Here is a 14,422-nt window from a genome sequence, read left to right as displayed (position 1 = left end):
CCAGCAATTTTCAAACTTTCGAATTTTCATTATTTTCAATGCAATAACCCCTAATCCAAGAGTCCATTATAATATGTGAATGAAAACATAACGGAATGCATCTTGACAATGAATTTCACAAGATTGCACTATAGGTAATTTCACCCATTTTTGAGGCAAAAAGTCATGTTTTGTACTTTCAAGAATGTCCTCTTTGTTGTCGGTATTTGATAAAGAAAACAATCGGAAAGAATCATGAAGAATTTTGAGTTTAATTTGTCAATTTCATGTTGCGATTTTTTCGGCTTTTTGAGAAATATAATTTTTCGTGGCGCCTCCGCTTGCAAAATAGCTAAGTTTGGTTGGATGAGCAAAAAAAGAGGGGAAGAATGCTGCTGTTTACAATTTTATTGTTGGTAATGTTGAATGCGGCAGTGTTTTGAATGAGGAATCGGATTATGTGAAGGAAAAAGTGCGAATTTCTTGTAAGAATATCTCAGTTAGATGGGAGAGTTCCCGCCCTATTGTCTCCGACATTTTGAATCTGAAAAATTTTACCTCAGATTTGAAATCAGCAATATTGAATACCCCTGTATACCGATTTTCATGTAAATTAGAACACATTTTAAAATTTACGCCGCCATATTGGATCCGCCATTTTGAATCTGAAAAATTATACATCAGATTCGAAATCAGCAATCTTGAATACCCCCATATACCGATTTTCATGTAAATCTGAACACATTTTAAAATTTACGCCGCCATATTGGATCCGCCATTTTGAATATGAAATATTTTACCTCAGATTCGAAATCAACAATCTTGAATACCCCCATATACCGATTTCCATGCAAATCAGAAGACATTTTAAAATTTACGCCGCAATATTGGATCCGCCATTTTGAATCTGAAAAATTTTACATCAGATTCGAAATCAGCAATCAGAACACATTTTAAAATTTACGCCGCCATATTTTATCCGCCATTTTGAATATGAAAAATTTTACTTCAGATTCGAAATCAGCAATCTTGAATACCCCCATATACCGATTTTCATGCAAATCAGAAGACATTTTAAAATTTACGCCGCCATATTGGATCCGCCATTTTGAATCCGAAAAATTTTACATCAGATTCGAAATCAACAATCTTGAAAACCCCCATATACCGATTTCCATGCAAATCAGAAAACTTTTTAAAATTTACGCCGCCATATTGGATCCGCCATTTTGAATTTCAAAAATTTTACATCAGATTCGAAATCAGCAACCTGAAATTGAAAACCCCCGTATACCGATTTTAATCGTTGTGATTCTTTATAGTTTTGGCCACAAAAATGGGTGATATTGCATTGTTGGAATTTGAGCAGTTTAGAAGACAACCGCACAGTGGTATCGGAACAAAAATAAAGGGAAATATGTCTGTAATTTTAAAACTCTTAGTTCGATTTGAGGTCAGGGTGTATACTCAGCACTTGATGTGATAAGATACATATCCTGAACTGGAAGATATACATGTTTGGGATGTCCTTTAGAAAAGTAATTTCATAAGTGAAGGGTAACTTTTTTTTTGGTACTTAGTAAGGAACTAACTGCATTCCCTCTGAAAACTTATGATCGCTTCCATTTTTTCCTTGCTGTCTTTCATTTCTTTTATCTTTATTAAATTATTTAACGTAAATGTTTTGTTTGTTGTGTACGTTCGCTGTATTTAACGCTTTTGGTTTTGTTACGGCATTTAGGTAAAAAGTACTTTTACGTACTACTTACAAATGTAAAAGCGTTAAATCGTGTGAATAACGGCATATGCAAGTGTGTGGCCTTAAATATTTATCAATTTAATTTATATGAATTGAAATATAATAAAAATAAATACTTTAGATATGATTTAAATTGATTTGTTTTAGAATACACTTCACACATTTCGTATGTGTTTTAGTAAGATTGTGATTTTTATTTTATTTATTTATTATTTTTTACAATGATTGACATCATTATTGACGCAGTGTGACGTCATATTCAGTATGTAATCGATTTTCTATTCTGTATGCTTTATTTCTTTCGTTTGAGCAAGAGTAGCAAATCGCTTTTAGACAGACACATTCTAATTTAAACTAGAATTAGAAAACATTGTTTTGTCTTTCATGCTAAACTAAAAATAAATGGAATTAATTAGATTTATATGTGTTGTACAATAAACTTAAGCATTTTACAGTGTTTTTTTCATGCATGTTACAACACATGTTTTGTTCATTTTAAAATGTATGCATTTCATGTAGTTTGACATACATTTGGAATTCCTTTACATAAGTAATATTTGGTATTTCTTTTTTCCAAAGTACTTTGTTCTTATTCATTTATTTTTTCTTCTATAGCTGGCATTTCAACCGAGCACCAGCAACATCCCTTAGTTCTAAAGGGAAATTAAGTGCTCTCTTACTCTGGCGCCTGCGTTAGATTTCTAACCTTTTTTTGGCTTACTAAAGTCTTCTATTACTTTGTATGTACCACTGCTATACTTTTTTTCCATTATTTTTTTTCTTCATGCGCCCCATGTTGTCTGTTATCTAATCAGTAAATTTTCACTGTTCGTTTTATATTTTTCCTCTATAATTTGAATATGATTTTCACCTGAAATGACTTTTCTTGTGGGGGATTTCCTTTACCGTTTCATTTTAATCTTTGCCCTTTTTTATGGTTAATCATTAAATGCAGGCATATTCATCCCTCATATTTGTCAAGGTCAAAGAGTTTGTTTTTTCCATCTTACTCAAACTCTTCTGTGGTTTTGGATTTCCATATTAAGTTAATACTTGCCCCGGGCCAAGTGATTTCCTTTTAATATTTTCACAGCCCATTTTTTGATTGACGGTTGAGACGGTGTGTGATAAACGAAATGAGTTTTATACACGTTTTTTAGCTTTGTTTAACATTTAAATACTTTAATGGTTGTTAAAGAAATAAATATAAACAATTTTGTTTGTTATCTTTAACTAATATCTGTGAAAACGATTGTTATTCGCCGTATTACTTAATAAGTGGCGTCAACAAAAGCACTCCTCCAAATTTATCAGTTTGAAATATTGATTTTATTGATTTGAATATGATGTTTTGAAGACGGAAAAGTTTCCAAATTAGAAAAATTGACGTAGTAGAATTTTTGTTTCCGTATACATTAGGGATAATGTACATATAACTCAGCCCATCATACATAAATACATTCTAGAAATCGTGCTCCCTAATCCTGACGACTTTGTAATTCTTCTAACTGGGAATCACCCGGTAATTTTTTCAAATTTGATTAGATTAATCCTTGACATATCATTGAGACAGCCCAGATCATAATTGTCAGCACACTTGGAGGCGCTTCACATAGCCTCTGTTGTGCAATAGTTGTCACGTTTGCAATAGTTGTCACGTACGTAGGTAACCCATTTTTTCTCCATTACCCCACTTGGGGGCATTTGGCTTCCAAAAAGCATCTCCATCTTATACGAATTGTTGCGCATTTCCCATGTAATTATTGGAGTATCATGCGTCTCCATGTACGATGTTGCCATTAGAGCCATTGTTATTGTTTGTATCAGTTTAAACTGTTGTTCCAGCTAAGTAGATGATTGGTCTGCTGTAGCGGGTCCTCGGATACATGTATGATGTTGCCATACGGATTCAATCGATTGTTATTTTTGCTTTGTGTCAGTTTCGTTAATCGGTTGTTTTCCAGCTAAGTAGATGATGGGTCTGCTGTAGCTGGTCTAGGATAATGGTGCTGCCATCTGTCGTTGCCTAAAAACAACGCCCTCTGTGTATTTGGTGTAGTGGTGGGGAACCTTGCTGATCTTTGATTCCTACCTTTTTCTCCCAGGGGGTGGCGGGCTGCCTGACCTTTTCCATGATGTTATCCTCATTTCCAGGTGGAAGAGTGGTCAGGAGGCTTCTTGGATGGATTGTTTAGAGGGAGGGTAATTTTAAAAACTAGAAAACCATGATTTAAATTGTTCGTCCTCTGCCAGGTATCGAACCTGGGGTGCTTGGCTTTGTAGGCAAGCACTTTAACCACTACACCATGCCGCCACACTAGGTAACCCATAACCCATCTGGGGTTCTATGACAACCCCGATTAAAATACAAAAGCATTACAATATTGGCATATTACTCGGTATCTTTCCGGAAATCCTCCCATTAAAGATTTTATAGTTGCTTCCGTTACCTTTTTGAACGAGGTGATCCGCTTACGCTTAAAATCGGACATGTTCTGGGTTACCTTTCCTGTGTTCTTTAATTATTTTTTTTTTAAAGAACCCAATACTTTTCCACAGGCCGAAGTTCTGGACAGTTGGGTGGATTTGCTCCCCGTGGTACAAAACTGACATTCGGGGTTGTCATAGAATCCAATCATTGTCGGAATCGGTTTGAAAAACGACAAAAAAGATACATTTGACTTATGAAATACAACCTAATTTTTTGTTTAATCAATAAAGAATTTAATTCTAGATCGAATATAAAACCGATAACTTTCGATTTCACGAGACCAATGTACTTTTTCTGTCTTTTTCAAAACCGATTCCGACAACGATTGGATTCTATGACAACCCCGAATAAATTTATTCAACATAAAATTTTTTTTGAAAACAATATTCGAAAATTCAAGTAAGTTAGTCTGCCTCTAAACGTTATACGATTTGCGCTAAAATTTTCAGCATTTAGTTTTTATATGGCGGAGAAAAAGGTTTTTTTTTAAACCCGATAAAACTGTCAAACGAACTGTCACTCTGGCAAATCATCATGAATAGATTGACTCTACATTCACGCAAATTATAGAAGACTGTTTTTCCTAATAATTGTTTTTAGGGATGAGGCTAATTTTTGGCTTAACGGGTTTGTTAATAAACAAAATTGCCGGATTAGGGGGTGAGACCAAACTACAACACACCCTACCAACTCCATTACACCCCGAATGCGCCGTTTGGTGCGGTTTACACGCTGGTGGCATCATCGGACCTTATTTCTTCAAAAATGGTCAATGGTGATCGTTACCGCACCACGATCAATGATTTTTTGTTTGAAAATGTTCCCAACGATTTGTCGTTTCAACACCGCAACCATCGATTTATTGAAATGAAAGTTTTGCAATAACTTTATTTCGACAAATGGACCCATGTCCATTGACCTCCAAGGTAGTACGATTTGACACCTTTCGATGATTAACTGTGGGGTCAGGTGAAGTCACTGGTTTATGCTGATAAACCAGCAACAATTGTTGGCATCTAACATTCGTGTTATTCCTGACATAAGGTCAGTAATGCCCGAAATCATTCTCAAACGTTAATGTCATGTATTACTTGATTAAAATTTACTTTTTTTATGTTATTTTTTTATACTTTCAAGTTCTATCGAGTTTAAAAAACTCAACCCTATTCTATTTACTGTTTTTTTAAATATAATTTTTAAAAATAACTTGAAATTATGTGCATTCATTATTCACTTACCTTATTTATAGTCTACTTGATTCATTTTCTGAAGCCCACTGTAAACTCAATGACAACAACAAAACAAACAAATTTATTTGCGCGCGCCAGATTTTCTCGCTTAAAGCACTTGTCACAGTGCCTTACATTTTCAATAGAATTGTACTTTTCATGTGTTTGTTGTTTTCGTATGTATTTTTACGAGATTCCACTTTTGACTCTTTTGTATATTTCTTTCAACTCTCCAAGATATCAGCTTGTACTCGCATACTCTATTCTTTTCACTACTGTCTCTACTCTACTTTGCCATGTAAATGTAAATTTTGTTATTGGTTTTCTGCTTTGCATTATTTACTCACATTTAATAAAAAATCTATAATTTTCAACAAAAACAACATATAGAAATACGATTACATTTTCTTATTGTTGTTGTTCTTGCTATTATTTTTCCCTCGTTATTTAAAGAGAAATACGAATAGTGAGGTTTTCGTTGCCGTGGGTTCTTGGTTATTTGTTGTTGTTTTAGAGCAAAAACAACAGCAAAATTCAAATAAAAGAAATATATGTTTTCCATCATTAAGCTCTTTTTCTCAATGTAAAACGAAAAAAAGAACAACTTTGTAAAAGAATTATTAAATTTTAACACATTTTGTATACTTTTTGATTAAAATATTGCAATTAATGTAATGGAAGATAGAATTTTGATAGCTTATAGCTTTAGTTTTAAACATTTTGTATAAAAATCATATAATTTTAACAAAATGTATTTATATTGTCATTGTTTTTTAAACAAATTGTTTTAATAATTGACCAACTTTTGTTTTAATTGTCACGATTTGTAATAAATTTTTTTACAAATTTTGTTTTTAAAAGTTTGTGTACAAAATTTAAAATATTTTTTATAACTTTATTTTAAATTCATTACAATTTAAGTAAAATTTCAATACTTTGTAATACTTCCTTCCTGCTAATTCGTATGTAATAGGAATATTTTTGACAGTTTTTGTAATTTGTTTTTACAATTTAATTATTTTTTATATAAATTTTGCTTTCTTGTAATTTTGTATAAAATTCTGTTAATATTGTATATTTTAGGTAGAATTTCAAACACATGTTTTTAAAGAATTTTATCTCACATGTTTAGAATTGTTTGTTTTCTTATTTAATTTCTCAAATATTTATGTATATGTACATACATATCTTTGTGTATATGTATTTAGTTTGTAATTAAAATTTATACAAAATGTCATTAAACTTTTAACTATAAGCTATTTAAGAACTTTTAATTCTATACATTTTATTTGAATTTGATAAATGTTTGTTTAAAATATAAGAATTTTTGTTAATTTAAACAGTAAAGTTTATAATGCTTAAAATTTGATGATAATTCTTTAAGCTACTGGACTAATTGCCTGATAATGGTTTCATTTAGTCCACTTAAATATAGCATTCACAATCGAAAAGTATTTGATCCATACTCCATCGCTCAGTGGGGCAAAATTAAAATATGTTGGATATAAATCTGCCATTTCTGACTGGCCGATTGACATTAAAGTTCACATAGGTATGGCAGAGCAACTCAAAGATCCTCTTTAGCGGCACTGTGAGGTCTCACTTCAGATTAATTTGAGATCCTAAATCAAAGATTTTACTAAATTCTTAAAACACTCGATAAGGTTTATAAAAACTGATTTGCTTATGCTATGCATCTCTTATTGTTAGCAAGTTATATTCATTTTAAAAGTCGCCATAGCTTAGTTTGATTCTTTCCAAATATTGTACACAATTTAAAAAATCTAATTCGAAAATTTTAATTTTTGGTTTAGTGTTTGTTAGGGTCTTGTGGTCCTGACTTCCCCTAAAATCAAATACTTGGTTTTGAAAATGCTCTTTTCTATCACAAGTAAAATATTTACAATATTTCAATTTACAGAGATTATTTTAACATAAACAATGTGTCCAATTTTTAATGGAAGTCCTTCATAGATCCGTCCATATATAACACATTTATGTTAAAATTTCGGATTTAGTCTATGCATTTTTATATACCCATTAAACCAATGGCCAAAAATAATATAATTTCCATTTTTTATTTCATTATTTTTTGGGAATTATGAGATCAATAAACCTAACTTTAATGTTAAATAAAGTTTCTCCAAATACCTTGTTGTATGCTCAATTTTTAGGACCATCAAAATTCCACCCCTAGCATGATTTTCAAATGTTTTATAATGTCGCTTTATTATTGGGTAAATGACTTAAAAATGCGGAATATTTGAAATTTGTTAGCTTTTATTTTGTAACATTTGTAAAATATAAATTTATTCAAAGTATTGGCCATTGTTAGTTATGATCTTTTCCGATCTTTCTGGAAACATATGGATTGCGAGCCAAATGAACTGTTCATCTTTTGAGGCCAAGAACGAATCAAGCCAATATCGGATACTCTTTTTCAAAGTGAAGCGTGAAAATAGCAATTTTATTTGTTTTAAAAAATTCATATGTTTTGTTGTTGTAACGAAAATTGTAACAAAAACAAAACACATGTAAAATTTACACTCAAAGTACACGCTTGTAAGCGCATAAAATTTTGTGAAAATGAGCAAATTCGCTTAAATGTGAATAAATTCGAAAAGAATCCATCGATTTTTGTGATTGATATCTCATTTTGTTCCTATTACATGTGGCTTTGCGATAAAGTAATAAATCTGAACAATTTCTGCAGTTTTCGATTTTTCATGATTTTTTTTAAAACAAAAAATTGCTATTTTCACGTAAAAAATATATTTTTTGCATCAATTTGTTATTATAACTCTGAAACTACTGGGAAAAATGTTTTCAAAATTCAATCAATCGAAATAAGAACATTAACAACTCAATTTTATGTATATCAAGCAAAAAAGTAAAATTTTGTGAAAATGAGCGAATTCACTTAATTGTGAATAAATTCAAAAATAATCCATCGATTTTTGTGATTGATATCTCAGTTTGTTTCTATTACATGTGGCTTTGCGATAAAGCAATAAATCTGAACAATTTCTTCAGTTTTCGATTTTTCATGAATTTTTTAAAACAAAAAAATTGCTATTTTCACGTAAAAAATATATTTATTTTGCTTCAATTTGTTATTATAACTCTGAAACTACTGAGCCGATTGAAACGCAATATATATGTGAAAATTTGTACATAGCATGGGGAAAATGTTTTAAAAATTCAGTCAATCGAAATAAGAACATTAACTACTCTATTTTATGTATATGAAGCAAAAAATTTTAATTTTGTGAAAATGAACGAATTCACTTAATTGTGAATAAATTCGAAAAGAATCAAACGATTTTTATGTTCGACATCTCATTATGTTGCTATTATATGTGGGTTTGTGATAAAGCAATAAATCTGAACAATTTCTGCAGTTTTCTATTTTTCATGATTTTTTTAAAACAAAAAAATTTGTAATTTCACGTAAAAAATAAATGTTTGCTTCAATTTGTTATTATAACTCCGAAACTACTGAGACGATTAAAACGCAATATATAAACGGATTAAAGGTTGAGTAATTCTAAACTTTTCTAAGTTTATTTTAATAATATCGGACTCTAACCCTTTTTGAGTTATCATAAATTATGTGGAGAAACATCTAAAAAAATTCACAATTTTAAAAAAAAAATAAATTTCGAATTTATATTATAATTATATATATCGGGAATACCCGGGTACCCTGCTTGGGTACCCGAGCTTGGGAAATTAAAAAAACTAAAACCAAAAATGTATGTTTTAATACAAAAATGCATATTATGACATAAAGGCATATTTAGGCATAAAATATATGTTTTGTCATAAAAATACAAGCATTACTTTACATTACCTTTTATACACAAATCACAATATTTTGGAAACCCTTAAATAATACACGCTAAAGCCCATACTGACATTAGTTAGAGGGCGTGGTCCAATATGCAATAATTTATTGGTCATTATTTTTAAGATAATAGAAACATAACATTAAATTCCTAATTTTCAATAAAAAAAACCATAAAACTTATTTATAGAGTACAGAATTACTATAAATAAGTCTGTATTTTAAATTACATTCCAAGAACTATCTTGTTTATAAATCCTTTAAAGCTGCATTGAAATATTAATAAAATCTTAATAATTCATAGAAATTTGTCTTAAGCAAAACAACATTATTCAATAAATATACACTTTTTCCTTAATAAATGGCATGAGTTGCCTTAACTTTTTTTCGGTTTATATTTTATTCAATAGTCATTCGTTTGGTGTGAAAACCACCCCCTGTTAAGCTGGTTCGCTCACTCGAATGTTTCGTTGGAAACAAACAAATTTGTGCTCACCAACGAGCTCCTCGTGCTCTGTGGCATAGTCAGCGATGAGCAGAAGCAGCAGAAGTGGAAGTAGTAGTTGTAGTTTTAGTAGAGGTTTGCTAGTTTTATTGTTGTTTTATTTGTTATTTTTCATATATGTATATTTATTTTTTTTAGTAAATTACTATTTGTTTAGTATAAAAATCTTATGATTTTATGGGGGTGATATGAGCGCTCAATTCATACGGCTACAAATACACATCATATATAGATATCTACCTACCTATCTACATATATGCTTTTTGTATTTTAATCTAAAACTTTTTTTCTATTCATTTCTATATATTTTTTTTTTATTACACGTATTAAAAATTATCGACAATTCCGGCTATAGTTATTTGGACTCACTGCAAAACTTACATGTGTGTACTTGTTTTCCCTGCTCTTTATCGCAATTCTTAAATTCTCCTATCATTTCATTATCTCTATCTCCTCGCGCGCGCTCTCTCTCTCTCTCCTTCTCACACCAATTTCAGTGATGACGACAACAACACAGCTGTGTTTTTTCTGCTATTTTACAATAATTTGAGATTATTTGTTCTTTTTTCTTTCGTTTGCAATATAATTTGTAAAATACATTAAAAACAGCAAAATGAGTATTATTTTTTGATTTTTTTTTTTGCTCTCATTCGGTTTTTGTTAGTGCTCATTTTATGGTTTTGAAAAGGCTCTATATATTGTAGTTACAATGCGATTTTCTACAATAAAAGAAACGCAAGGAAAACAACAAAACTTTCCATGCTCATTTAGCTTTTTTCCCTGTGTCAAGCAATTTGTGAGCAGGGTGGTCTATAGTTGCGGAAATGAAAAAGCGTTTAGTTGTAAAAATTAGTTTTAAAAAGCACTGAAAACAATTTTCAAATTACAAGGCACCCACAACAAATTTCATAGGAGTAACTATCTTAGTTTAAAAAACCCACGTTGTTCCATAAAAATGTACCACCTCTTACTTTCTACAATGATAAGAGAGCTATTCGGGCAAAGTTTGAAGGATCTTGCAATTATAGTTCTCAAGATATTTAGAAACAACTATTTTCTTTGTATGGTAGGTGACTCATGCCCTTTTCCGACCCCTACAATTTTTGGTTAAACCTCATGCAGTGATAAGAAATTGAATCGTGTAAAATTTGAAGACTTTCACAATTATAGTTCTCCAGATATTCAACCTAATCCCTCCCACTAATCCAATCCAGACCATTTTCAAGCAAACTATGTAAAATGATAAGACAAAGTTTGATGAATCTCGCAATTATAGTTCTCATTAGAAATGCCTAAGTATTTACTTTGTATAGGACTCACCCCCTGTTCCGATCCTTCCCATTTTTGCTTAAACTTCATGTCGTGATAATTTGATATCACGACTGAAGTTTAGTTTGAAGACATTCACAATTATAGTACTCCAGATATTCGAAAAATTAACAATTTACTTTGTATGATAGGTGCCACGCCCACTATTCCAATCCAGCCCATTTTAAACCAAACTCCGTACAGTGATAAGAAATAGATTCCTACAAAGTTTAGCCACTTTTACGATTATAGTTCTCCAGATATTCGAAAATAACTATTTACTTTGTATGGGAGGGGCCACGACCCCTGTTCGGATCCGTTCTAGTTTTGGGTAGACTTCATGCATTGATATGAAATTGATTCGTATAAGGTTTAAAGACTGTCACAATTATAGGTCTGCAGATATTCTATAATAACTATTTCCTTTGTATGGGAAGTGCCACGCCCATGGCTAGATAGATGTAACAAAACGAGTATGAGCGAAACTAGTAAAAATTATCAAAAGGGAAATGAAGAATCTCTTCTTCATTAGCATAAAAGCAACACTAAGGGCTTATTTTGAGGTTTTTAGGAAGTTGATATAAGCTAAACAACTCATTTCTATTTCAACCTAATCAACCATAAAACCTTGATATTATAAACGTAGCCGTTTTAGATAAAATTTTGCTTAACATCCATGTAGAAACAAATGAAAGTCCTAATGGAAATATTTAAAATCTGGTTTTGGATCCAAACCCAAACGATTTTTGTAACATACAACTGAGTTAGACCCATTCGTTGAAATCCAGTAAACTGATTGGAATACGGAACTTTTGCAGTGATGAACAGAACAGCTGATCGATAGAGAATACAAGATCTACGCCAATAATTTTATGGAACAGATATGACCTTTATGATCACATGACGGAAACTGTGTAACCAACTAGGCTACTTGAGTTCACACGACCCAATCATTCCTATAACGTCTTATAATGAGATTATCAACAAGGAGTGGGGGACAAACGTAAAAGCGGGGTTCATCGGGGTTCATATTGGTAGATAGGTTTTTCCATGATTTTATTAAACTATAGTGTACAAACTATGGTATAACAGAGGACTGTCTCTACAACCTATTTTTGCTGCAAAAAACTTCACTGCGAATTACTCCTAAATTTTGTGTGCTACCGTTGGCTTCCAGCAACAATGTCTTTTTTTCAAACTTGAAAACTGCTGGGAAAGAGATTTTCTACTAATGTGGATGTTATATCAGAAACAGTGTGCTATTTTAAAGAGATTTGCAAATCGTACCCTTTTCATGGTATCGAAATGTTGCATTTGTCCATTCTTCATTACTTTCGAATCACTTGTAGTAGTTTTAGAATTCAAGTCCAAAAACTTCAATAAATTTTTAAAAACATAAAGGATACTTTAAGAAATGTTTCTAAGTACTATGCCGGTTGGTCCAAGAAATCACGAAAAACTTTACCTACTGTTCCCATTCGGGAAACTCGGAATTTATCATGTTATATGTTTATGAATTAACATGTAATCAGTTGAAATTATTGGGTATTGAAAAAAGTTTACTTTAACAATGAGTTAAAGTATGATCTAAAATTTAGATCCATGAATTATCTTCGCAATTGCTAGTATAGTGTTGGGTCGATTATGGATGACAACCGAACTTCCGTCGCGTTGCCAGAGGGCAACCACAAATTTCTGGTTGTCAATTTGTTGCCAGTTGCCACCTGTAATACCATTTTGGAAGCTGCGTTGTCAGCGTTAGTTCGGTTCCATCCATAATAGAGCCATACATTTTCCGAATTAAAATAACCAGTTTCGGTGGGACTCTGGAAATGTATTGATGAAAATTGGAACACATTATCCTCTTGGTTCATGGACTAAAGGATAACACTGTGCGATAAAAAACACATGGCTAGGATATGTCGAGTACAACAAGAACATTTTTTTTAAATTTGACAAAAACCTCCAAAATAGGGGTGTTTTTCCAAAAAAATATTCTTGTTGTACTCGATAAAACCTGGTATTTTTATTTCATTATTATACCCTTCACCATGAGTGGCAATGGTATATATAAGTTTGTTATTCCATTTGTGATTTCTACATTTTTCATTTGCGACCCCACAAATATTCTGAATCGTTATAGATAGCGAAGTCGATATAGTCACATCCGTCGGCTCGGTTGCTATTTAAAATCTAGACAATCGGCTCACAAATGGCTGAGATATATGGATAAAACTAGGACACCTCAATTTATGATCTATTTGTATACCCTTCATGAGTGGCAAGAATAATATATAAGTTTGTCATTCCGTTTGTAATTCCTACATTTAGAGAAGTCGATATAGCCATATCCGTCCGTCTGTATGTTGAAATCAACTTTCCGTAGTCCCTAAATAACTTACATACATGATTCATACATCAATATATCGGGAATTCTTCAAAATCGGCCCACAAATGGCTAAGATATAATTAAAAAACAGGGAAAACCTCGATTTTTGGCCTATTTTTTATCTATATCTGGATTACTAAGTCATGAATATAGACAATATGGATATCTAATGATAGATATTAAATCCATTGCAACGATGTGTATAAGGCTATAGTAAGTTGGACCTACAATGGGTCAAAAACGGGAAAAATATTTTTTAACCCGAATTTTCTTTTACATCAAAAAATTTGTCATAAATTCTTTTTCAAAAAAAAAAAAAAATTGGAAAAAACTTTTTTTTAAAAAAATTAAAAAACAATTTGGAAAACCCAAATTTTGAAAAAAAAATAATTTTGTTTACCTAAATTTTATATTTTTTTAAACAAATTTATTTTAAAGTATAATTCGGCACAGCCGAATATACATAGCTCTCTTACTTGTTTATTTATATCTGGATTACTAAGACATTAATATAGACAACCTGGATATCCAATAATAGATATTTCAAAGACCTTTTCAATGGCGTATATAAGGCCAAAGTATGTAAACCTACAATGGGACAAAATCCGGAAAAAAATTTTAATTATTTTAAATATATTTTTAAGTGAAGGGTATATAAGATTCGGCAGAGCCGAATATAGCTCTCTTAATTGTTTTTTTTATATCAATGTGTTGCTAGACTAAAAGCTGGGTTAGTCAGACGTTGATGTAATGTAACAGAACCGTTTACTGAACCTAAGATTTAAGTGCGTTTATAGAACATTCTAAAAGTGACAGATGATTTTGACATAACAGAGTTTATTATGGTTTTTAACAAGGTTGGTTACCGTTACCTCGAAGCTATCGTTAACGAAATTTGCTTACAAAAAAAGTATT

The 14,422-nt window shown here is 31.3% G+C and overlaps 1 protein-coding gene across 3 annotated transcripts in view; it reads left to right on the top strand.

The window, feature by feature from the left end:
* Positions 1-14,422, top strand: part of Atpalpha (sodium/potassium-transporting ATPase subunit alpha) — a 125,254-nt gene that overhangs the window by 67,237 nt on the left and 43,595 nt on the right. The gene's annotated exons all lie outside the window — the stretch shown is intronic.

Source organism: Calliphora vicina, chromosome 1 (assembly GCF_958450345.1).
Source record: "Calliphora vicina chromosome 1, idCalVici1.1, whole genome shotgun sequence".
Lineage (NCBI taxonomy): Eukaryota > Metazoa > Arthropoda > Insecta > Diptera > Calliphoridae > Calliphora > Calliphora vicina.
The sequence above is the reverse complement of the archived record's forward strand: the minus strand, read 5'-3'. Positions and strand labels throughout refer to the sequence as shown.